This window comes from Ambystoma mexicanum, chromosome 11, assembly GCF_040938575.1.
Source record: "Ambystoma mexicanum isolate Mex_15411 chromosome 11, UKY_AmexF1_1, whole genome shotgun sequence".
Classification (NCBI taxonomy): domain Eukaryota; kingdom Metazoa; phylum Chordata; class Amphibia; order Caudata; family Ambystomatidae; genus Ambystoma; species Ambystoma mexicanum.
The window spans coordinates 1,329,892,314-1,329,916,664 of NC_090934.1; the positions used below are offsets into that span (position 1 = coordinate 1,329,892,314).

At 47.8% G+C, this 24,351-nt stretch overlaps 1 protein-coding gene across 3 annotated transcripts in view; it reads right to left on the reverse strand.

Annotated features, from left to right (window-relative positions):
- LOC138504390 (uncharacterized) overlaps nt 1-23,529 on the reverse strand; it is a 100,219-nt gene extending 76,690 nt beyond the window's left edge. The window contains exons 1-3 of one of the 3 annotated variants that reach the window (XR_011279834.1): nt 23,427-23,529; nt 23,171-23,297; nt 22,246-22,684 (exon numbers count right to left, since the gene is read on the reverse strand). The gene's annotated coding sequence lies outside the window, so the exon portion shown is untranslated. Of the gene's footprint in view, nt 1-22,245; nt 22,685-23,170; nt 23,298-23,426 lie in introns of those variants that run through there. The other 2 variants (XR_011279835.1, XM_069624851.1) reach the window with 2 other exon arrangements.
- Nucleotides 23,530-24,351: the final 822 nt, after the last annotated feature.

Below are 24,351 nucleotides of genomic sequence, written 5' to 3' on the forward strand. Positions count from 1 at the left end.
TGCCTTTCCTAAACTTGGAATATTGTCTACTTTTCAGAAATGCATGTATTAAAATATGTTATTTTGGTTTCCACTCAATCTGTTTTTGATAGCCTGGAAAACGGTGAATCCAGCAGAAACCATTTGTTCCCAGCTCTTACAAGGAAAACACCACAGGCTTCTTTGTACAACATTTTATTTCTAATAAAACTCCAAATGTTCTCCTTTTTAGTTATTTTCTCTCACCTCCCTACAGCAAACTAGGATTTCTGGGTGGCGTTACGGCCACCTACATGTGGATAAAAAAGTGGCCAACTTTGGCATGTAACAAAGTGCGCCAATGGAAGTGGTCCACTCCATGCAGTTTACTTTGTGCGCCTTGATGCTTGGGGGTTTTGCGTGATGCTACACATGTAATAAATAAATAAATAAATAAATAAATACATTTAACATGACCCCAGATAAATGGCAATTCGTGATCAGAATGAGTGAGCATGGCATGTCACTGGTAAGAGGGTGTCCTGTGCTTCTTGAGTGCGTTGGCAAATGCCCTTAATTGCCATCTCATGTTAAGCAGGTGATTAAACCGATCAGTGTGGATTGTGCAATAATACGTCACAGAGATATTTCAAATGGCCAATTTTGCTCTTTGGGTGACATTGTCAAAGTGGGAGAATGTTGCCCAGCATGTGCCACTTTCTCTGCGGAGTGAATTGTGCCCACCCCGAGGAAGACATGTGAAAAACCCACAAGGGCACTGTGCCCTGCTCTTTCTGTGTTTGTGTTCCCCACAGGGCGACAGATGCCGACTCAGACATGGGTAAGTCTCAGATGGCAAGCCTGTACCCCAGTTGATGTGGCAAAGTATTAGAGACTTCTGAGGCTGATAACATTAGTAGCATTGAGTTACATGCCACCTGACAGGTATGTGTGATAAAGTTGCAAAGCAGAGCTGTTAGTGGGCTAAAGCAGGAGGCAATGTCTGCCCACCCTCAAAGGATACGTACAACCAAAAGTAATAAGCCCCACCCCCAATCATGACTGTAGGGTACAGGCTCCAAACCAGGGCAAGAATGCCCTCCAATCATCCATGCCTACGAGTAGGGTATCCCTCGTGCTCCAGGAACCTTGTTGAACAACCTCTTTGCTTTCCATGTGATACTAACATTATTTAAAGCCAAAAGTCTAAAAGGTAAACGCTTAATTGCATCTGGAAATGAGCACCTGGCGCGATCAAAATGTCTTAACCAAGTGTGACATCATCCCCTTCATTTATAAGCAATATTTGTGTTCTTGTGTTTCTTCATCCACTGAATTACTGAGAAACAAAGGCAAGAGTTGTGTCTCTTGTGTAGGCATTAAGAAGGCAGTTGCCAGCCTCTGGCATAATATGCCCATGTTCTTCCAATATTGGCTAGCTGTTGCCTTCTTATGGCCAGGTAGAACCATCATGGCAGTGACTGGCAAATAAATGCCTTTCCCCTGCAGACAGAAAAGCGGAAATAAGAGGCCAATTCAAGACAAGGAACAAATAGAAGTTAAGAAAGACTGCAGCTGCCATTGCTGTGTTAGGGAGAATATGTTGAGTGTTCAAGCAAGGAGGTATGTATTAAGCAAGCAAGCAGTGAGACAAGGGAGAGGCAAAGAAAGGCCAGAGGGGCTCTTTGAATACTGTAACAGGGTAGAGGACCCATGCTCTGTCATCCTAATAACATATGAGAGAAGCAAATAGATCAGGCTTTGCAGCAAATGTTAAACAAGAAAGGAACAGAGTCCAGCTCTGCATTCAGAATAGCAAAGGCAAAGAAAGGCTCTGAAACCAGCATGAGATGGAATAAGAGGGACCAGACTCATCGTGAGAGGTTGGCCCAGCCCTCGCATGGGGCGCTAGAGGGGCAGCCCACATAGCGGGCTGCCCCTCTGGCCACCCCCCTGGGTCCACATACACCCCACCTACTAGGCATCCCCCGGGCCTTACACATCCGGCCGCGGACCTGGGGAGTGCTTATAAGTTGGTGGGATTGCGATCGCTCATCCTCCTTGTTTGCAGTATCCCCCCTCCCACCGGAGGACAGTCAAAGCAGCAACATCACACACCTGGTCCCTCTACTCCTCCCATTACAGGGCTTACTCAGAGGTACAAACAAGATTTCCTTTTTCTTTGAAACCCCTATCCTTCCATTCCAAGAGACACACACGTCCCCTTGCTCCACACAAAAAAAGTTGCAACTTGCAGTTGGTAGAAAAGGCTTCAACTCCTTTATTTGGCAGGAGTCCACTTACAGGTGATCTGCCTCTTAAAAAGCTGGTGTCCTAGCTCTGGCCCACTGAAAGTAATTGTTATTTCCTCTCTCTTACCATGAGCTCATAGTCAGATGAAAAATCCAGAAATTCAACATACAAAGACATGTTCTTTTCTGCTGCATCTTTTAATTTTCTTCTGTTTTCTTTTCATCTTTTCTCTTGTTTTATATAGTGATATTTGTAATTTAATACATACTGCTATTTTAATTCTAATTTTGTGCAAAGTCGAGTTCTTTGACTAAAACACAATAAATAAATAAATAAAGCAAAGTCCCCCAAGATGTCCCCTGTCCCCCCCAGATTTTATGCGTCTCCTACGCCCCTTGTTCACAGGGAACTGATGAACAGACTTTTTGTGAGAACAATAGCAGAAGACTTGTTGAAAGCCATAGGGAACCCGGCAGAAGAAGGTCAACGGTCGAGACGGGTCCGAGCCTGACGAGGGAGATCCAGCGGTGAAGTCATCACCCAAAACCCATTAAGACAAGGAATAGTTTTGAAGGGTGAGCCAGGGGTGCAACCATCACTCGACGTGAACTGCAAAGAGAACTTTGTGTGTGTTTAGTTATTGGATACTTCAGGCCCTCGAAGGCAAGAGACTTTCAGAAGAAATAAGACTTGATCATCGACGGTCCTGATTGCAGCCATTGGAACTGTTAACAGGTGCTGGGAAAGCTTGAGTGTGTGCTGTGCTCCAGACTCTCATCTTACTCTGTGTAGAAAACGTGGGGAAGGGAGTCCCAGGCAATCGCATCCTGACATATACAAACACTTCTTTCCTTTCCTGAAAACTATCCCACACCCTTTTTGTATTAGGTGTGAGGCTTGGCAATAGGTTCCTTAGTATAGGCCCTTATTATTTGACACAACGCCACAAGGACTGGCTTATTTTTTCATTTGATGGTCAGCGCTTGCTCTCATCTTAGATTTAGGTTTAGATTAGGTGTTTTTTCCAACCTGCATACAGTTAAATAAACACCCTTGAACTGTGATCACTTGTGTCTGTCTTACTTGTTGCCACCATGAGTTCCTCAAACCACTCTGCCATCTACCACCTCTCTGGCCCCTCGACCACCTCCGTCCTCCTCCTCTCTTACTCCCTTGCTACCTCCTGCCTCCACCTTTCTGACTCCCTTGCCACCTCCGTCTAGCCCCCTTGCCATCTACCTCCTCTCTGGCTTCTCTGCCACCTCCCTGGTGCCTCTGCCACCTCTGTTGGGTACTCCTCTCCCCTGTAACCTTCCCCGGATGTCTTTCAAAAGTGACAACCTGCTCCACGTTGCTACCCTCAACTCTCACTCTGCTGTCAAACACTCCTCTGACATCTGCCACCTCCTTGAACTCCTGGACTTGGATGTTCTCTTACCGAGACATGGTTTAAGGCCAGCTCTGTCACAAGCTTTGACACTCTCCTCCCCGAGGGCTACAAGATCCTCTCCGAGCCCAGGCCCAAAAGGCCCAAGGTGGAGTGGCCCTGATCTTCACAGAGTGGATCCCTGCTTCTCTCATCCCTACTCAGACCTATTCCTCCTTTGAATGCCTAGTCTGCAGGCTCTCTCTCTCTCCTGTCTCGGGAGGATAGCTCAGGGGCAATGTGCTCGCCTTGGAAGCAAGACGACACGGAGCTCCACAGGTTCGATCCCCAGGTCCAAGCTTAGAAACCTCTGGGTATTAAGCTTGTTATAAATAATCTATCATATCCTGGCCTCTCTCTGCTCTTGGCCACCATCTACAGGCCACCTGGCCAGGTCACCCTCTTCCTCTCTAAATGGGCTGACCTCACCGCCTCGCTCCTTTCCTCTACCACTCAGCTTCTCCTCCTCTGGGATCTCAACATTCACCTGGACTGCCCAGGTCCTCCCCACTGGGCTTTTCTGCAACCTATGTGACTCTTTTCCCTCTCCATTCTACCCTCTGGTCTGACACACTCAGCCGGTCCGACCCTGGATGCTCGCCTAGCTTCAGGCATCCCCCGCTCTAATCCTCCTACTACTCCACTCTCCTGGACTGACCACTTTCTTCTTTCTTCTCACTTGAAGCTTCCTGTCCCCTTGGCGATTCCCCACCCAGCACTGCCACCTTCCTTCACAGTCATTCGACCTATGAAGCGAGTGTCAGTGGCCGCCTTAGCCTCCACTTTCTCTCCCTCCTCTATCCCTGCAGCTGACTCCCACTCTGACACAGCCCTTTCCAACCTTCACCTTTCTATCTCTAACACTCTGGATATCCTTTCCCCTGTCACAGGTATTCGCCTAAAGCCTACTTTTAGGTAAGATATTGACTTTAGAGCTAAATCTTCCTCACTTGTGAGAACCCCAGAACTTATTTCTGGACTGGGAGATTGTCCCTGTACCTCAGTGAGTAGGAACCTTTTTTCACACTCACAGATCCTTTTATTCTTGTTATGGGTGTCATTTTTAAGACTCTCCATAGTGTGCTTTCAATTGTATCCTCTTTGACAACTTTTGGTATATACCTTTTTATTGTTACAGGGTTGCCCTTGGGGCTCCCTTTTTACTTTATTTGGCTAACCCTGTGCAAACTACCGTTCCCAAGGGTAGAAAGGATATTTCTGTCCCTTCTACATTTTGTTAGGTGAAACCAGCACACCTGCCCTTATGTGGTGTGCTGGGGAGATACAAATGCGTCCCATTTCTCATTCTAGCTGTGACATTGCTGTACAGGGACAATCTTACCTTTAATGGCTGGTGGCAGTGAATCTTTTTACTAATTTGGTGTACCTTTACCAGAGGCTCTTTCCACAGCCCCGTTAAAGGCACCCATGGGTGCACATTTTCCGAAAATACCCTCTGTCTTCTTTTGTTGCCATCTTAGTATTCCTTGTCCTTTCTTGGATCTTCCCCTGCCCTCCAGAGTGAGAAAGTCCTTTCTGTGATTTCTATCTTCGGCGGTAGATCTCGGTCAAGCCTGTCCAGGCTCCAGAGTGTCCGGGAACACAGGAGTCCAAACCTCTGCAGCCCTTTGTCTTCCAGCCTGCCTGTGTGAATCCAGTTCAAACAATCTGCAACATTCAGAATTCCTCTGGCTTCTGAAAAGGGCGCCAAAACCACAGAGTCACATCCAGCCATGAAGAAACTGTTGCCTGGATCCTTCGCTGTTGATCTCGGCTGCAGAAGCCCTTCCAGTGCCCTCTTTTCAGTCTTCATGACAAGGAATTCAGCCACCAGGTTTTTGGCTGCAGATATTGAAGTTCCCCCCACTGCAACCTCTTCCTCTGTGCTGAGTAAACCATGCAAATAACCTCTTTCCTAGAGCCTGCCCCGTTATCCGTGCTACAAAAATCCCTTCCAGTGTCCTGTCTTCAGTCTGCATGCTAAAGGAATTCAATGACTGGGTTTTTGGCTGCAGATGATGAAGTGTTCTTGCTGCAACTCTTCTTCCGTGCAAAGGTACGGTCTTGGTTGGGGTATTTACCTACCTTAAGCCTTTGTGATTTCTGCAGAGCTTTGGGATGTTTCCTGTGATTGCGAGCCCTCTCATCCAGTTCACCCAGGCCCACTGCTGGAATCCTCCTAGGGTGTCTTCTCAGAAGTCCCTGGACTCTAACTTTAAAGTGAAATACTTACTTGTTTGAACAGTCATCCATAGGAACTCTGACTTTTTCTGCAACTGACTCCTATCTCACCCTGCCTAAAGCTGGCTCCTAGACCACTAGGGTCCCTCTTCCGCCTCTGAGTGAACCCATGCAATAGACTAGGGAAGGACTGGATAAGTAAAGGATTCTGTTGAGAAAAGAATAACAAGTGTTTAAAAAAAGTACTTACATGTGAAAGAGGTTAGTTGGTAACTGTAACTCTGAGAGTGAAAAGTAAAAGTTCTTACATATCTTGAATGTGTGTTGTGCCATTCTGAAAAGTATATGGGCCTCATCATGAGTTGGCCGGTATCCCGGCTGTAATACCGTCCAACTGTAATATTGGTAGCGCCCATCGGTCAGGCAGTATTACTGCCGGATCATGTGTTGGGTGCGAATGGTAAGTCCCGATTCCCGTTTCCCATTGGGTCAGTTGGATCCAATTGGGCATTTTCATTGCTGATACCGCGTGCTGATATAGCCAGTCTTAGTACAGGTCGCTAAATGGGATGCCACCCACCTGTGATAGCGTCAGTGCCCACTGGTCTGGTGGTATTACCGCTGGATCACGGGTTGGGTGCTAACGGTAAATCCCCATTCCCCCTTGGGTCGAGTGGATCCAATGGGGCATTTTCGGCGCTAATACTGCATGCTAATATAGCCGGTTGTAATACAGGGCGCTAAATGGGATTTTCACCTCCAGAAAAAAGCTGGAGGAAAAACAGCCCATTTATCGCCCAACTCGTGATAGGGCCAGCCCTTAAATTCAGTGGTAATATCGTTACTGCCGCATTTAAGGGCTACAGCCCAACTCGTGATAAGGCTATGTAAAGTTATTTTACTTACACCTGTGTATTGGTTGTGCCTCTTGCCCAGAAGTAATGTTGTTGGCTTCACTTTACTTTTCCTGTTAGGATATGCATGTTTTAGTGCTCCAATTGAGTCTTGCTCCCCCTGACTTGCTGTTAGCCTGTCTAGAATAAGTCTGCCTTAGGTTATACTTACCTTTAAGTTGCTGGTAGCTCCCTTAAAAAGTATATGGGCCTCATCACGAGTTGGGCAGTATCCTGACTGGGATACCACCCAAGTTTGTGTGCATTACTGCCCACCGATCTGGCAGTATTACCGCTGGATCACGGGTTGGGTGGTAAACGCTAATGGGGAATTTTTGGTGCAATTATCGCCGGCGGTATTACCGCGCAGTAATTGCACCGAAAATCGGCATTGTTTCAGCTTGTTTGCCCCCAGCTCTGAGCTGGGGGTAAACACGCCATACTCATGATTGGGCGGTCCCTTAAATGTGGTGATAACCCCGTTACCACCACATTTAAGGGCTAACGCCCAACTCATGATGAGGCCCTATGGGTTATACTTACCTTTGGGCTTCCTAGAATGAGGCCTTATCATGAGCTGGGCGGTAGTCCTTAAATCTGGCAGTAACTGTATTAGCGCCGCAAATACTGCTCTGCCTGATCACGACTGTAAATCCTGCCAACGCGATTACCGCCGGCTGTAATAACGCCACCAACCCACAGTGCTTTTACAGACCTATCACAAGTACAATGTCAGCGCTAGCACTATTAGTGCTGAAAAACAATTGCTAATACCGCTGGAAATACCCCCAGCCGCCTGCTGGAGGTAAATGAACCCAGGTGACAGGAATAAAGCCACAGGTGCAAACAATGCACACCAGAGGGCTACAAAAGACCCACCCAGGCCCCAAACACACTTCCCAACACCATGATGACATTTGTTGCAGGGAGCTTTGACATGGATTTCCACATGCTGCGATTGGAGCTACAAAGGCTTGACAACCAGGCAGGGCACAGGGAGCACTGGGCGGGTGGGGTATAAGGAGGAGGATGATGATGCTGAGGAGACCAGCCCCAGCAAGGCGTGCAGCCATCCTCAGGGTCAGGCCATCACCCCGTGCCATGACTGATGGTCAGTTGGTAGCAGAGTACAGACTGGACAGGAATACCATCACGCAGTAGCTGGCCACAATTGAAAGGGACAATGGGAGCAGGATTACCATCTTCCCTGCCGTGCCCCCACTCGTCAAGCTGGTGGCAGTCCTGCAGTTACTGGGCATCGGCACCTTCCAGCACTCAGTTGCAATGATGCATGGCATTGCCCAGTCCACATTTAGTGCAGTCCTGGGCCAGGTGCTGGATGCACTGCTGCGCCACATTAACAAGCCTAGGGCACTGCCCACCACCCAGGCACAGGTGAATGAACTGAAGGCACAATTCTATGGGGAGTGCCCAACGTAATTGCAGCCCTGGACTGCATACATGTTGTACTGGTTGCGCCCCAGGCCCATTAGGCAGCGTACCGGAATCGAAAACATTTCCATTCAATGAATGTCCAGATGACCTGTGGGCCTGACCTGACCATCAGCCATTGCTGCACCAGCTACCCTGGATCCAACCACGACTCCATGGTGCTGCGCAACAGCACACACACTGCCAGCCTACATGGAGAGGCTCAGAGGACAACGCACATGGATAGTGGGTGAGTACAAACCCTGCCAGAAATGCATGTTAAAGCACAAGAAATGAATTGGGCGGGGGGGGGGGTAGTGCGGTATAGACACAGGAAGCCTTGCATGCCACCAGGAGCCACAGCGAGCACCAGCACAGCACCAGTACCATGTGTGGGGGACACCCAAGGGCAACTGCATGCGGCCACCACACCTGGACCCACACAAAAAAATGGATACACCCTGCTGCAAATACTATAACACATGTGACTACAACAGCCAGAATGCACCTTGTCTGTGCTGTAGTGCTGCTCCACACCCTGACACCCAAGTGCAACTCCACCCAGTGTACCACCCTGGAATGAAAAGTGAGAGGATCACACTCCCTATCCACTAAAGCACTGTTGATGATCAGTAACAAACATGAACATCAACATTCCAGAGAGAGTGACCCATGAGTGTACATTAACATGCATGAAATTCAAAATCTAAATTGTGGCCATGATGCTAATTCTCTGCCATCCACTGATACAGGCACATCCAAATACAAATGCCCATTCTCCCTGAACAGCCAGTCATGACGATTGCCCCATCCTGAGGGTGTCCATACACTACTGTGCCAATCAAACACAGGGAGCGGTGCAGGTGGAAACCGGGCCACAAGGGCCATGGTGTCCCTTGCAGAGCAAACCCATGGAACATGACTACACCCTACTAGATGTTGAAGTGGTTACATGACCATACATGATGAGTAGGAGTGGGGCATACACCCCCATCCCCATAGTGCAGCATCCACCCATGTCACAGCAGTCATCCCATGTGCAGGCAACTGTCAGCCACCACAGGACAGCCCACTCAACCACACAGGGTGCATGTACGGGTCAGATGATGCATGGCATGATGAATGTACACCAATCACATGGCATGTACCTGTTTCACACAAGGAGGGCCATGGTGCATAGTGTAATAATGCCTTGTCACTGCACACCCATTCAAGGGACGTAGGCCTGATGTACTCATTTCATCCCATGCAGGTGACTCAGGATACCCGCAGCTCACATGGCTGATGACCCCTGAGGGCAATCCCGGCACACCTGCAGAGCAAGCATACAACCATGCCCACAGTAGGACACGCATCTGTGTTGAATGGACCTTTGGACTACTGAAGGCACGATTCAGGTGCCTGGACCGTACTGGAGGGGCACAAAAGTATGTGCCAGACAGAGTTGGGAAGATCGTCCACACTTGTGCCATGCTGCACAACATATGCTGCTAGCGGAATGTGCCACTACCCCTCTCCCTCCGCACCCCCCTGACGCAGACAGCCAACCCCCAGGGGATGACAGTGATGATGAGCATGTGGCTGGGGCCACGGCTCTTGCACACAGGGATGGGGTGAGGAAGGGGCAGTTGGCCAGACAGACGCTGATAGACAATTATTTTTAGCATGGTGAATACGCAAATACCACAACCTGCACATGTAAAATAAAGAGCACTTGTACACTATCATGATTGTCCTTGCATTTTCTCAGGTTTCAACTGGCTTTAATTAATGTGAAACTTATCCCCTAACCCCCACCCATCACAACTCCCCAGCACACACACCCCCCCTGCCACCACCCACCACCACCTCCCCATTACACAGACCCTCTCACCCCACCCAGTGCCAATGGGACTATATGTCCGGCCCTCAGGCCAACAGTGCAGTGTCAATGTGATGGGGACTTGGATGCTTCCCATGCACACCGGCATCAGGTGACCGGCGTTGCAACTGACGATGTGACCTCTGCATGGGTGACCCCTATTGGGACACCTCTTTGCGGGCGGTGGAGGTAGATGGCACAGATGCAGCCAACTGAAGCTGCTGGCAGAGCAGATTGTTTGACTCCTGCATTTGTTCCGCATGTGCAGATTGCCCTCACACAATTCACAGACTCACTGGCCAAACCCTGTGAGGGTGGCAGTGCATGCCTCCACGGTGGTACGCGTGCATGTATTGCCGTGCGCCATGGTCCCAGCCACGCCCCTAATTGCACGGCTGGTGGCCTTGATGTGCCGGTTGTGTACACTGGCTATGCCTCTATAAAGTCCAGTCGTGTCATGACGGTGCTTACATGACCTGTTTCTGTGGCCCGGGCAGGGCTGCGCTGTCTTGTGGGGCTGCTGTGGATGGAGGGGCTGCGCTGTCTGGTGGGACAGCTGCAGATGGAAGGGTTGCCTGCGGATGAGGCATACAATGGGGTGTCCTCATCCGCCAGTGGTTTGCGTGCACGGCAGTGCGTGCCCGGCCCTGTGGACTTGGGCTGTACATCTCCCCATGGTCAGGGGTCCCTTCTGGAGTGGCCATTTGCTGCCCCAAAACTGTGTATCTGTGTCAGGGCAGATGCAGCCGCTGCTCATCACTGGTTAACGATCCCTCCTTCGGGGTGGTTGCACTCGTGGCCACTTTCACTATGTCGTCCTGGTCAGCCCTGGTGGCTTGTGACCGGCTTGGTGGGGAGGTCCTGGTGACTTGGGACCGGCTTGGTGGGGAGGACCTGGTGGCTTTGGACCGGCTTGGTGGGGAGGCCCTGGTGGCTTGGGTCTGCCGTGGTGATTTGACACTGTGCGGTGGGGTGGGTCCACCACCTTGGTGTGTCCTGCTGGGCCCTTCGCGTGGTGGTGGTGCTGGTGGAGTCGCAGCTGGACACACATTGGGATGGCCCCGCTTCTTCGTCATCCACATAGGCCTAGGGTGATGCCTGCGTACCTGTAGGGTACATAGGGTATGACATGAGGACGCAGTCCCTCACATATTTTGGCATTCATTTCAGTACTTACAGGGGAGGTTGCACAGGGCAGTTTGACTCATGCTTGGGCCTGGCCTGCTTGCATTTTGCAATGGGTGGTTATTATTGGGGCCTGGTGCGTGAGGGGGGACACACTTTGAAATTTGTATTTCCTGTGCCAGCATGGCAGGGGGGCATTGTTAGCGTAGCCATTTCATGTCTTGCATGTGTATGATGCACAGGCACAGCTGGCCTGCCACATCCAGTGAGAGGGGGGCGCTGTTACTACACACGCCCACCTGTCAACGGGGCGATGTTGTGCCCCGCCATGGCTGTGTGCTGCATGGTGCTTGCATGTGTACATTGGCAGCCCTCCACACGACTTTGGCTCACAGGGCTGGCCTAGGTGCACTGGCACATGGGTGCTGCCATGGGTGCCTGTGGTCACTCTCACACACTGCACCTACTCACAATGCCCGAATCTCGGATATTCACACTGGGGCAGTGGTGGCTTATTCACATTGCAATTTGGCATGGGGGTTGACTCACCTCCAGCCGCTTGGGTGCCGGTGCCTGCCTCTGCTCCTCCCATCCATCGATGGAGACCATGGTGCATTGCTCCTCCCATGGGGTCAGGTCCGGTGGTGGTGGACATCCCGCGGTCACCATGCTCTCGCTCCTGTGCTGTGCCAGGATGCCCCAGACACGGACCCGCAGGTCATTGAATCTTTTGCGGCAGTCCTCGCCATCCCTGGGGACACAGCCCACTGAAGTGACCTTTCTGCTGATGTCTGCCCGAATTCTGTTATGCTGCTGGGACCCTGTCTTTTTTTGTTGGGGCCCATATAGTTCTATCTGGTGCACAATCACTTCCTCCACAAGTATTGACAGTTCACTGTCTGAGAACTTGGGCTTGTGCAGCCTATCCAAGCCAGGCTTGCCCATCACATGCTCCTGGGACATTTTCAGTGGTCTTTTTCAGTGGATAGCTTCTAGGGGCCCTGATTTTCGGTGGATTGTGATTTCCAAAATAGCCACTGTTTGTTTCCCATTCCGGCAGTGACGTATTTCCTGTGGCGGTATTAGTGCGTGCTATTGGCGCTAGCGCTGTGTTCGCTGGGTTTTCGGGTTTCCAGCCTCTATTACTGCCGAGCGGTATTAGCCGTAATGCCAGGGCCATGTGTGCGTGCCCGCCGACCCGTGATAGGTTACTGTTTGCGCCACGACTTCCGGTGTTCACGCTAATACCGCTCAGCGCTAATTATGCCCAGATACCACCCAACCATGCCATCCTGATTCATCGACTCTGCATGACCCTGGGCATCATGGATGAGGTCCTGACATGGCTGACCTCCTTCCTCTTGGACTGACCCTCCCAGGTCCAGCTTGGGTCCTTTCTCTCCACCGCCTCTCTCTCCACATGTGGTGTTCCCTAGAGCTCTATCCTCTCACCCTGTATTTTCAATGTCTATCTGGCCCCTTTGACCCTCCTGATCCCTACCTTTTCCTCTTCCTTTCAATGCTATGCAGATGACATGCAGTTCTCTTTCCGGCTACTCTCTGCCTCTTCCTCACTCATTCCTGACTGCCTATCCGCTATTCAGGCATGGTGTGCCTCCAACGATCTCTGCCTTAATGCCAGTATGACAGAGATCCTTCTCATTGGGTTGCCTACTCCCGCTTCTCCTCTCACACTCTGGCTGGCATACTTGAGCTTTCTCCAGTCCTCCTCGTGTGAGGCTAAAAACCTTGGTGTCACCTTTGACTCCACTCTCTCCTTCTCTCCCCATATCACAGACCTTGCCAAGAAGGCCCATTTCCAGCTGCACCTCCTCAGAGGTATTCTCCCTTTTCTCACCTTCCCCCAGAAGGTCACTGTCTCCAGAGCTCTGGTTCTCTCTAGGCTGTACTACTACAAAAGCCACTTTCTCAATCTGCCTAACTCTACTCTTCGCCCTCTTCAACCTATCCAGAAAAAGACAGCAAGCCGTATCCTTGGCCTCAAGCCCAGGGACTGTATCTCTCCGGCCCTGAAATCCCTCTACTGGCTCCCAGTGGCTGCAAGGATCAAGTTCAAGACTCTCTGCATCGTCCACAAGGCTCTCTGGGGGTGTGGCCCTTACTATCGTCAACTCTCTCTTCCCAGATACCTTCCTTCTAGAGCCCTCCACTCATCTACCTCTAACTCTCTGTGGGTCAGTCGCTTCTCCAAGCAGAGAGTAGGGGGTAGCTCTCTCTCCTCAGCTGGTGTCTTCTTCTGGAATGGCCTCTCTCCGTCTTGAGCCAAATCTCCTTAAGTTCCAGAAGCTCCTCAAGACCTTCCTTTTCGCCTCTTCTCTCCCGCTTCCTCTCCTCTGATAACCTACCTTTTGCTACTGCTCTTCCTACTCTGATGGACGGCTGCTTTGTACCCTCTAAATCCTACTAGGCACCACCACCCCCCCCCCCTGACCAGTCCTCCTGCACTTGCCACCTGGCCCACCTGGCACTGCTGTCTGGCCTACCTCTGCACTGGTTGTAGGTGACTTGTTCGAAATACAAAGGATCAAATGCCTTTTTTTTCAACACCAAAAGTGCCGGAAAAAAAAGGTTTTGAATGCTTTTTTTTAGATTTTTATTGGGGGGGGGGGTTCCGCCCCCAAACCCCCGTTTTCTTTTTAAAAAAAAACTTTTTTTATGCATACTAAATAAATAAATAAATAAATAAACATTCACATTTTTTTTTTTCTCAGTCCTTTTGGTTTCGAAAAAAAGGGCATTCAATCCTTTTTTTCCAAACTATGACTGGACACCCTTTGCACTACCTGGTTGGGATTGCACCTTGTAGTCCCAACCTTCCTCGCACTTAACTCAGAGTCCTGCTGCCCTGGTTGCACTTCTCCCTGCACCCTCTCCCCTGCACTTCTCATTGTGCACATCTGAATGACACTAGGCCTAGTAAGATCGTTTGTCATGTCTTCCCATTGCTCCTCTCCCTTGCCTTGTTGCACCTTAAAACACTTGTGTATAGGCTCATAATAAATAACTAATCAATCAATCTCTGTTTTTCGGAGTGCATCCCATTTATTATCTGGCATCATATTTCTTTTCCATCATCTTCAAATTTGCATGATAGTGCTAACCTAAGTAGGCGCGTGTGGTATGCGTATATAGTTTAGGTCTCTTCTTGAACCGTTGTACAAAATATCAATACTTTATAATCTGGGTTCAGTTGAATCGTGAAATGATTTGTGAGGGCCTCTTTATCTGTGTTGTAGTCGTTTGGTGTTCCACTGTTAGGTAGTGAGTTAAAAATACGTAGCGCATCATCTATGACATTCAGGAGGAGGTTAGATCTAATTTTCCTGGGTGTGGAGATGTCTTTACAGCCCATTGACATTTCAAACTTTTGTAGGCACATGGACCACCTGGGTCCAATAGACGAGGAGTGTGTATGGGTCAAATGGGGCTATAAGTGTTCTGGACCCACTATGGTTTCATGCTGATGTAGAAGGGTTAAAACTGGTGGCTACCCTGCTAGATACTAGTGTTCATCTGGCTGCGTTCTGTAGTGCTGCTTGGTCATAGTGGATTAATGGTCTTCTCCTTGCTTTATTCTATCTTGAGTGTTCTTCCCCTCTTTACTGTAGCCCTACTGCTTTTGATTGATATAATTTTCCAGCATGAGATTTGTTCTCATTATTTATTTAAATTGCCCTTTTTTCCCCTCTGCGGGTGTGAAGCCATCCTGCCTTCATTGCCAGTGTTATGTTGGCTCCTGAGTCACCTAGAGTGTCAGGGAATAAAGGTTGCTGTGCGCGAGGCTCAGATCCTGTGTGGTGCGATCAAAGAATGGAGCTGGAGAGTATGCTAGCGGCTTGGGTCGCAGAGCCAAATGACCCGGTAACACTGGCACTTTCTTCTTCTTGCGGATAGATTTTATCCATCAGCAGTGATTTTTGGATACCAAGGTTTGAGCCTCATTGCTCCATCGTCTCGGGTTGAGTATGTAGTCATGGGTTTGGATTCTTCGTGGTCTGTGTGGACTTGTCACAGTAGGGCTTGTTTCACAGGGTCTTTGCCTTAATGGGCGGCGGGAAGCGGTCGAAAGGGTTTGCAGTGCTGACAGTTAGTCTTCTGATTAGAGGGTTTGGGTTCTGATCCAGTCCTTGGCAGAAGTTCTTACTCAGCTTTGCTAGATGTCCGTCCAATGTTCAATGTCCAGTTCTCTGTGAAGCTCAGCTATCCTTGTGAAGAGTGGAGATCCAGACACTATCCACAGAGCCTTGTTCTGGTCTATCTGAAGACTCTTTCGGTGTCTCCCATGGCAGGTGATCCATGCTTGGGGGGGTATACGTCAGGGTAGGTCTGATGATTGCCTTGTAGATGTTGATCTTTGTCTGGAGGGGCATGGTTTTAGAGCGCAGCCATCTTTTCTGGTCACACTCTCTTTATTTACTTGTTTCCGCCCATGCACAATGACGTGCTGGGAGTGCATGCGGCGACTGGGTTACAAACATGTGGGGACATCACATCCAGCTTCTCCCATCACAGCATTTGTGCAAAAATGTCACAAAAGTCACTGCTTCTGGGTGAGTTTGAGTATGTTGATTTTTATAAGAACCTCTAGCATAACACCCTCCTTCAACTCACTCCTCAATGTCTTTTTTTCTGGAAATATCAACCACTTCCACAGCAGCACTAATCAATGGTGCACTGTGAAGTAACCATTCTGAAAATGACACACACATTCATGACTAAGTGGTTTTGGATGGGCCACTGAACCAATTGCACAATATATTGATAATATACCGAAACCTAAAGCCTGCCAAGTCCGAGCCCATCTGAAGGATACTACATCTGCCATTAAAACATTGGAAGCAATACAGTGGAAAGATACTTACCTGCTGGCAACCTGGGACGTGACAGCCCTCTATACTTCAATTGGACACACCCTTGCATTACAAACAATGGACTATACATTTAAGGATAAATCAGCATCACACTTCAGCTATGTGTGTATGCTAAAGGAAATGCTGCTTACCACGCTGGAAAATAACATCTTTATATTTGACAATGACTTCTTCAAACAAACATGCACATCGCAATGGGCGTCAAATTCGCACCAGCACTTGCCAATCTCGCAAATGGAATGTTCGAAGACCAGTTCATCTATCCATTAAGCACATTCAAAAACCACGTAGTCAAGTGGACCCGCTACATTGATGATGTGCTACTAATCTGGGAGGGCAATAAAACAGACCTGGACATTTTCCTGGGACAAGTCAACGACAATACATTTGGGCTCAAATTTACTGGTCATTATAAACCGGTTATCAAAAATATTCCCAAAGGGGGATTCATTCGAGCAAGGAGGGATTGCACCAACTCATCATAATTTGAAGCAGAGTGTGAACTACTTTCCAAGAGATTTCTCGCCAGGGGGTACCCTAAAAACACAATAGAAAATGCTCGAATTAAAGCCAAATCCATGGACAGACAAACGACATTGACTCCCAAAACTAAAGTAACAGAACAGGAAGGTACAGTACCATTTATCTCTACCTACTGTGAAAACAACAAAATAATCAGAAAGGCATTAAAAAAGAACTGGTATCTTCTGCAACTCGATCCTCACATCGCCAGCTATATTAAAGCTCAACCAACTTTGACCTTCAGAAGAGCTAAAACTTTAAAAAATGAGCATTAGTCCTTCATAACTACCTGACCAGGAGAAAGAACAAACACCAACAAATTGATTACAACAATCACCAATTGGCTTCAGAAAATGTGTCTTGTTTCATGTGACTACTACTCAGCCTGGATTTGAAAAAGGCACTCTTCTTTGCCGAAACACGTGTCATCCAACAAGGCTATAACACTGGAAATCTTTCAATTAAAAGCAAACACCCAAGCAAATTGCTCAAGTCGTCTTCATTACATTATTTCATGGCGCACCAACCATTGTAAGCTCACCAAACTACTATCAACTTTCAACAAACGGAGTGGAGGGGCTCCATGTCTCTGTTCTAGCTTACACAGATGCGACAACTGCTCTGAAGAGACTTTGATCCTAGATTCAATCCTAATCTAAATATATTCATCTGCAATAGGTCGCGAGATAGCATATGTGTCTACCAAAAAGTCCCTCAATACTTATCCACATTTATGACTACCCATACCTCCTTCGGTGACTCAGAATGAGGAAACCCCAAATAGCTTGCATTTTTATTTTATGTATTGCTGTAGTAGTGTTATCTAGCTTCGAGGTAATGGGGCACTTTGGAGAGTATGTTTATTGGAGGAGAAGGAGCAAGTCAAAGTTGAGGTGTTCTCGCTAGTCTCGGGAGGATAGCTCAGGGGCAACGTTCTCTCCTTGGAATCAAGATGACACAGAGCACCACATTTTCGATCCCCCGGTCCGATCCTAGAAACCTCTGGGTATTATGTGCGTTATAAATAACCTATTATATCATATGACATATAATGTGTAGAGCAGTGGTCGACAACTTGTGGCCTTCCAGATGTTTTGACATACGATTCCCATGATCCCTCAGAGGTAACTATGCTGCTTGGGGCAGGTAAGAGGTACAGGTGAAAACACCTGGAAGGCCCAGGTTACCCACAACAACATATTTAGAGTTATGTGAGGTTGTTCTGGGTCTATTCACTTGGGCTAGCACCAAACCGAGCATTCCCATGTTTAGTTTGCACTATTAGGTGGCGGATGCACCACCTATAAGCCAAGACTATTGCATTAGAGTACAAATTGGGAGAAATGGCATATGAGGAGGGACACAATGCTTCTAGGTGTTTGGTTATGTACCCAACCATTAACTGTCAATGGCCGTGCTAATTCCTATGGCTATTCCCACCCGGATCCTGCCCCTCCTCAATGGAAGCTTGCTTTAAACAAGTCTTACCATCAAGCTTTGTATCAAAGTGCCTGCCAGTGTTTTTTCAAAGTAGTCTTCTGAGAGTTAATGGCTTAATTGGAGGTGTAAGCCTGCCACTGGTGTAATGAAAATGTCTTGACCAGGTCTGCTTTCTGACACACGTTTTTTAAGCACTAAGGTGTCCTTTGCTGAAGTCTTGTTAAAAACAAGCATTGGCAAAGCCAAAAGCTTTGGCTTGTGCATAAGTATTGGGCATTTGCCAGCCACTACTATTAGATGCCCAGTGACTCGCACCATTTTGCAACTGCTACCATTAATGACCAGTTATTACCACTATGGCCGTGCCTGGCAAGTGCCTTTCCCAAGCTGCACATAAGCCCAAACTGGCATTGACAATACCTGTTTCAATGTACATTTCATTATTTCCTCTTAATTGAATATGCTAGCCTGGGGTGATGTGAGTTATAGTCCCACCCATCTGGAAGTCGCAAGGCTACAGGCCCAGTTCAGTTTTGTGGTGTTGTTTGGGGGGGGGGGGGGTTGAGTTGGAAGGGGAGGGGGGACCGGGTCAAACAACATAAGGGGATGGTGGGGTAAAGTAAAGTCCTGGATGTTGAACATTGAATTGTTGAGCGTAATACATCGTACAGTTTGTCCTTCACTTTAACTTTTGAAGAAAAAACTACAAGGGCGTGCTGTACTCCCAACCAAGACCTCAACATGTCAGAGCCCATACCCAGTTTGCCCGGGGTCAAGCTGTGGCATGACAGGCGCAAGAGGCTGGGTGTGGCGATTCTGCATGGTAACACGCTGATTAAAGAGATTACAAAGCCACAAGGTCAGGCGAGTGTTCTTATTCCACAGAGAAGTGATCTGGGGATAACACCATGGACAGCGTCAGAGCCTTTCAACCTTTTCAAAGGCAGCAACTGCTCCTGTTGCCAATCAGCAGTCTTTTAATAAGGCAATACATTGTTTTGTACTAGAGCGGCCTGAACTGCAGTGGTGTGTGTCCAGGGAGTGGCACGTGCTACCCCAGGAATCTGACTGGCCACCCCAAGTGCCACCCCAGTATCCCAAACTATGATCATTATGTGTGTGTGCCCTCGTACTTTATGCCACCCCTGCATAAGTCAGTGCCCCACTTGGGCCACCCCAGTCAAACGAGTCTGGACACGCCACTGCTGAACTGACACCAAGACCTCAGTATGTGACAGCCCCGCCCCAGTTTGCCTGGGGTCAAGCTGCGGCACGACAGGCGCAAGAGGCTGGGTGTGGCGATTCTGCACGGGAACACGCTGATTAAAGAGATTACGAAGCCACAAGGTCAGGCGAGTGCTCTTATTCCATAGAGAAGGCATCTGGGGATAACACCAAGGACGGGGGTCAGAGACTTTCAACCTTTTCAAATGAAGGGGCCTCGAGCCTGGGGCTTCGGGAGGCAGCAACTGCTCTCATTGCCAATCAGCAGCCTTATTTTTTTTTTATTTTACATTTATAAAGCGCTCACACAGCCCGCAGGCATCGAGGCGCTGTTACAGGAATAGTTTGTTTTTCTTAGTTGCGTAATTGTGTTTTTTTTGTTGTTGATATGGCAATACATTCCTTTCTATATTATTTTCATTATGGGTCTTTCAATGTGCGCTGTGCCCGCGCTCGCTTAACAGGCTTCTTTTGCTGGAGTCCTTGAGGCGGACACTTGGAAGTGGTGGCCCGAATGGCTCCAGTAAATGAAATTTGCAAGACAAGCGCTACAAAGCGAACATTTAGATCAAAGAAAAAAAACATGGGCCATGGGCGTTACTAGTCGCCGATTATCACGACCATGGGGCTGAAACACCAAATGCCCACTGAATGGCTACAATTTCTTCTTTGTCAGCAAGGGGTTGATGTGGAGGAACCGTTGTTAAAAGACGAGTTGATCCTCAGTGGGCATTTAGTGTTTCAGCTCCCTGCTGGTTGCCCTGGCTGTATTTGTCTTCATTAAAGGGGGATGGGGATGAACTATCATGTTGAAATGTGTCCCCGCACGCAGCCGGCCGTGAATAACACGGTTCGGACTTCAGTGAACATGTTAAGGCAATCTCTGCCATACACTGTGTCAAATTCCTGCTACACCCAGCAACACAATCCATAGACACCGGTACACTGTGTTTTGCACATCATCACAATCCAGGGATACAGGTAAACCACTGCACACAGCATCACATCCAGTGATAAGGTAAACTGGGCTACGTTGCATCACAATCCAGAGATATAGGTAAACTGTGCTACACACTGCATCACATAGATTCCGAGTTAATACACCAGGACACGTTCCAGGATACAGTCAGTCAGGCTGTGCGTCACAGTACCCACCCCTCCCCCCAACATAGTATCAAAGAACCACAATCTATAATACTGTCTGGGCTGTCCTGTGCACTACACCACAAGCTAGAAAAGACATCACATATTTTCTGTATTAGACACCTTGGTCAATTGCAGGAGTCAGCCAAACACTTTGTGTTACTAACAGTGACTAGTTCCAGGACACTGTGTCGAGTAGACTGTGCACCTAAAGCGTACATTAACACTGTGGTGTCATTGAGAGAGCATTTAAGGCGACTGACACAGTGACTAAATGCCGAGGACACGACCGGGCAGACCGAGCTGCAACATGTAGTAATTAGTCCAGCGGATACCATCGGCAGTGTTATCCTGGTAAAAACCAGGAAATAAAGTACATGCATACATTGCAGGAGTGACAGCATCTAGGAGACACGGCTAAGCAACGAATGCTGCACGTTGTGGTGAAATCGTGCAATTACTTTGGACTACAGCGTCCAACTGCAGGAAGGAACGGTCGCGTGGCCTGCCAGCCCAGCAATGTTTGCTACACTCCATTGCACAGGGCAGGAGGCAGAGGGCGATAACATTGTGCCACACACTGTGACGAAACCCACAGTTTCAAGTAATGATTGCACAATGTGGCGATGGCACATGGAGTGTGCGGGCCCAGCAGCGCATGCTGCTCACGAGTGGCGAGGGCAGGCTGTGGCATAGCCCACCCTCTTTCCTCTGGGCTTAACGTGCCATTGTGCAATATCACAGCAGAGCACACAGAGACCCCTGCCCTGGGCTCAGGTATATACGGTGCAGGCACGCTCTGTCCTGATTTCCTTGGAAGTGTTGCAACCTGTTGACAATCTCAAAGCGAGCTCACAAATCATAGAGAGGGAAAGGAAGCACTGCATCATGGGCCCAAGGCAATGAGTGAGAAACAGAATGTTTCATCACTACACCCGGCCCACCAATACAAAGCAGGAAGCACAATGCCCCACCACACAAACTACAACTAAACAACAGTCTCAAGGATGTTCGCTCCACGGAAATCAAAGAATCAGTCACGACAGAAGGATACCAACATCTGAATACACACGCTCACCAAGACAGACTCACTAGGACAACACTTCAACATGACCGCAACCCTGAACCACTCAAAGCCTAAACTGACCAGGGTCATACTAGATTACCTAAGAATAGATATCACCCACCCAGTCCCACACCTGAAGATTAGGTTCAGACGCACCCACCAATCCATACTATACTCAATAGGATACAGCTGGACCAGCGCAACACCACCAAATCGAGTCGGCCACCAGGAACCAGCAACATCCGAACCCACAGGTATACAACTCTAACGGAATCATAAGTACCTGAACCTGGATACAGACCCCACTAACCCAATCCTCAATCTTCTGCTTACTTAAACCCACACAAAACCACACAACCATCTCTCTCCCTGCAATCCGCACGCACTTTACCACACCTCATCAACAACATGTAAACTTCACCCATCGCACTCGAGGCCTTCATCCGATCCAATACTAGGACCAAAGCCCAGCACTCGGTGTCAACCGAGCTGAAGCTGCCAACAGCACACCACATCTCCCACTCTCCTTCTCCCCTCTTCCCGACTAACCCTACCCCCACCCTTCCTGTTTACAGATCCGCAGGAGCGCCTGGGGGCCAATTCCGTTGGTGACGGTGCGCTATACAAGTACCGATAACATCACATAACAAGTGTAAGCTTATTGCAATCTAATGGCGAAGTAGCTGTGGCTGCATGGTAATACGGCATTGAAGTTGCCCAATGTTTGAGAGCGATATTGGTGTATTACCTTATTGTTGCACCTACAGATATCCAAAAATAAGTAGATCTTTGAGTGATGAGCAGAGACACAATGAAGATACAGGCTCGTGTTTATTACATATATTGTTAACTTCACAATGAATTCGTATTGCTCTAATTCTTGGGAGTCCTTTGAGTCCTTTTCACAATGAGTTTCTATTCGTATTGCTCTAATTCTTGAGAGTCCTTTGAGTCCTTTTCACAATGAGTTTCTATTCGTATTGCTCTAATTCTTAAGAGTTCTTTGAGTCCTTTTCACAATGAGTTTCTATTCTTATTGCTCTAATTCTTAAGAGTTCTTTGAGGAGTCTTTCAGTAAACTTGCGTCCTGCATAAGTTTCTGAGATTCTTGTTAGCATGCTGGTTCCCACAACAAGCTTATTCCCTCGACACGTGTTTCCCCAATATGTAAATACTGATTCTTCAGGAGGGTATGAGAGGATAGACCAGTGGATAGTTGTAGAGCTGATTTTGCACTCTTAGTTCATTGGGGAATAGTAAACTTGGTTGCTAATCGAAAGAGAGAAGGGAGAGGGGAGAAAATGCAAAAGGGGTAATCAGTATTTAAAACTGGGTTGAATTAGCAAGTTAGTGTTCTCTGCTAAGGTGGTTCCATCTATTTAAAACATGTGGCTGAACAGTTGCTAATACATAACTTTCTAATTGGATGGAGTGTTAATTGGTATAAGGACTTAATGCACGAATAAGGCTACTAGTGCAGATGCAGTGGTACATTCGTGATAGGAAGTAAAGAGAGAAAGATAGAGTACTAGGTACACTTAGCCCAACTTAATTATTTTGGATGTTTGGTGGCATGCTATTTCCCATAATGGACTACTGCTGACGGGTGACCCTCGTTTGAGTCACACAACGTTTATTCACATTGTGGTGCGATGCACTTAAATGCAAAGGTTGATGCAAGGTTAATGCAAAAGAGTATTTGGCTTGCAGTTACAATATAGAGCAGGGTTTTGTACTCATATCTATTGAGCTTACATTACAGATTTTTGTAATTGATTTTCATCGGTGCCTATTAGGTACAGTGGCACGAGTTGATTCGAATTTTGAACGCGGCAGTGTTTGCGTGTCAATAGTTCTTGTATGCTCCGCTGGTAAGGAGTACCTAATAAATGGATGACATAAGCAACGTGAACCCGTGAATTTCGGTTCTGGAGGAGACTTTTACGCTTGTAAGCGGCGTCTTTGTGTTTAAGCATGGTCTTGAACCTATTCATAGGTACAACAAGCTTACCTTAGTGAAGTAGTCAAAAAGTGTAGACGATCGAACGCGGTATGATAGCCGAGATTTGCTGATATGGGAGATGATATGAATGTCCATTCGCGCTGTGTACATTTAAATAATGCGATGACATAGTACGTCACGTAAGCGCGTGTGTAGAGCGCTGTGATTGTTTGATGACTAAAGCGTGCGTGGCACCATTTTGGATTGGGGTTAAGATGATTTGTGGTTGTGCGTTCACTCTAGGTGTTATTTTAATAATATGTGCTGGTTTCAAATAACCAAATCATTGAACGTGGTTCACATAAACCTTGTTTAAATTACAAATGATCGCATGTGAGGCATGCTTGAAACATAGCCAGTGTGGCGAATGAGTGAAAAAACCTAAGGAGGTGTTGAAAGGGTCCGGATGGAGTTGGATTTGATTACAGAATGGAAAAACAGAGAAATGGAAAATGGAAGGTGTTACCTGCAGCATAATCACATAAAGTGAGTGATGTGTATTAGAATGTATGTTTACAATTTCGGGAAGTGTAAGTGTCCCATTTGTGTGGATGAAGTCTATGTTGGTCTGATTTTGTAATTTCTAATTTGATATCAATATCTAAAATATTGTTAGTAAAAATGATTCATTTAATGGTAAATTTAGAGAAAATGGACCAGCTCATTGTCTGAGTTACGAACTTGGCCTAACCTCAATCAATGCAAAGGTGATGTGGAACATGCTGTCAATCTACAGGAAGGTTTTGGGAGCAGATGACTTACCGCAATATAGAATCCTACGAAGAGATGACGGATCATCTAAAGCATCTGTTCTGCAAATGTGGAAACAATCTTGCAGGAACATTCTTACCCAGCTACAAACCGATCAAGTTACACTTTTACAGAACCCGGATGCTGTTAAAAAAAAACTGTGGGAGCAAGATTGGTGTGAAAA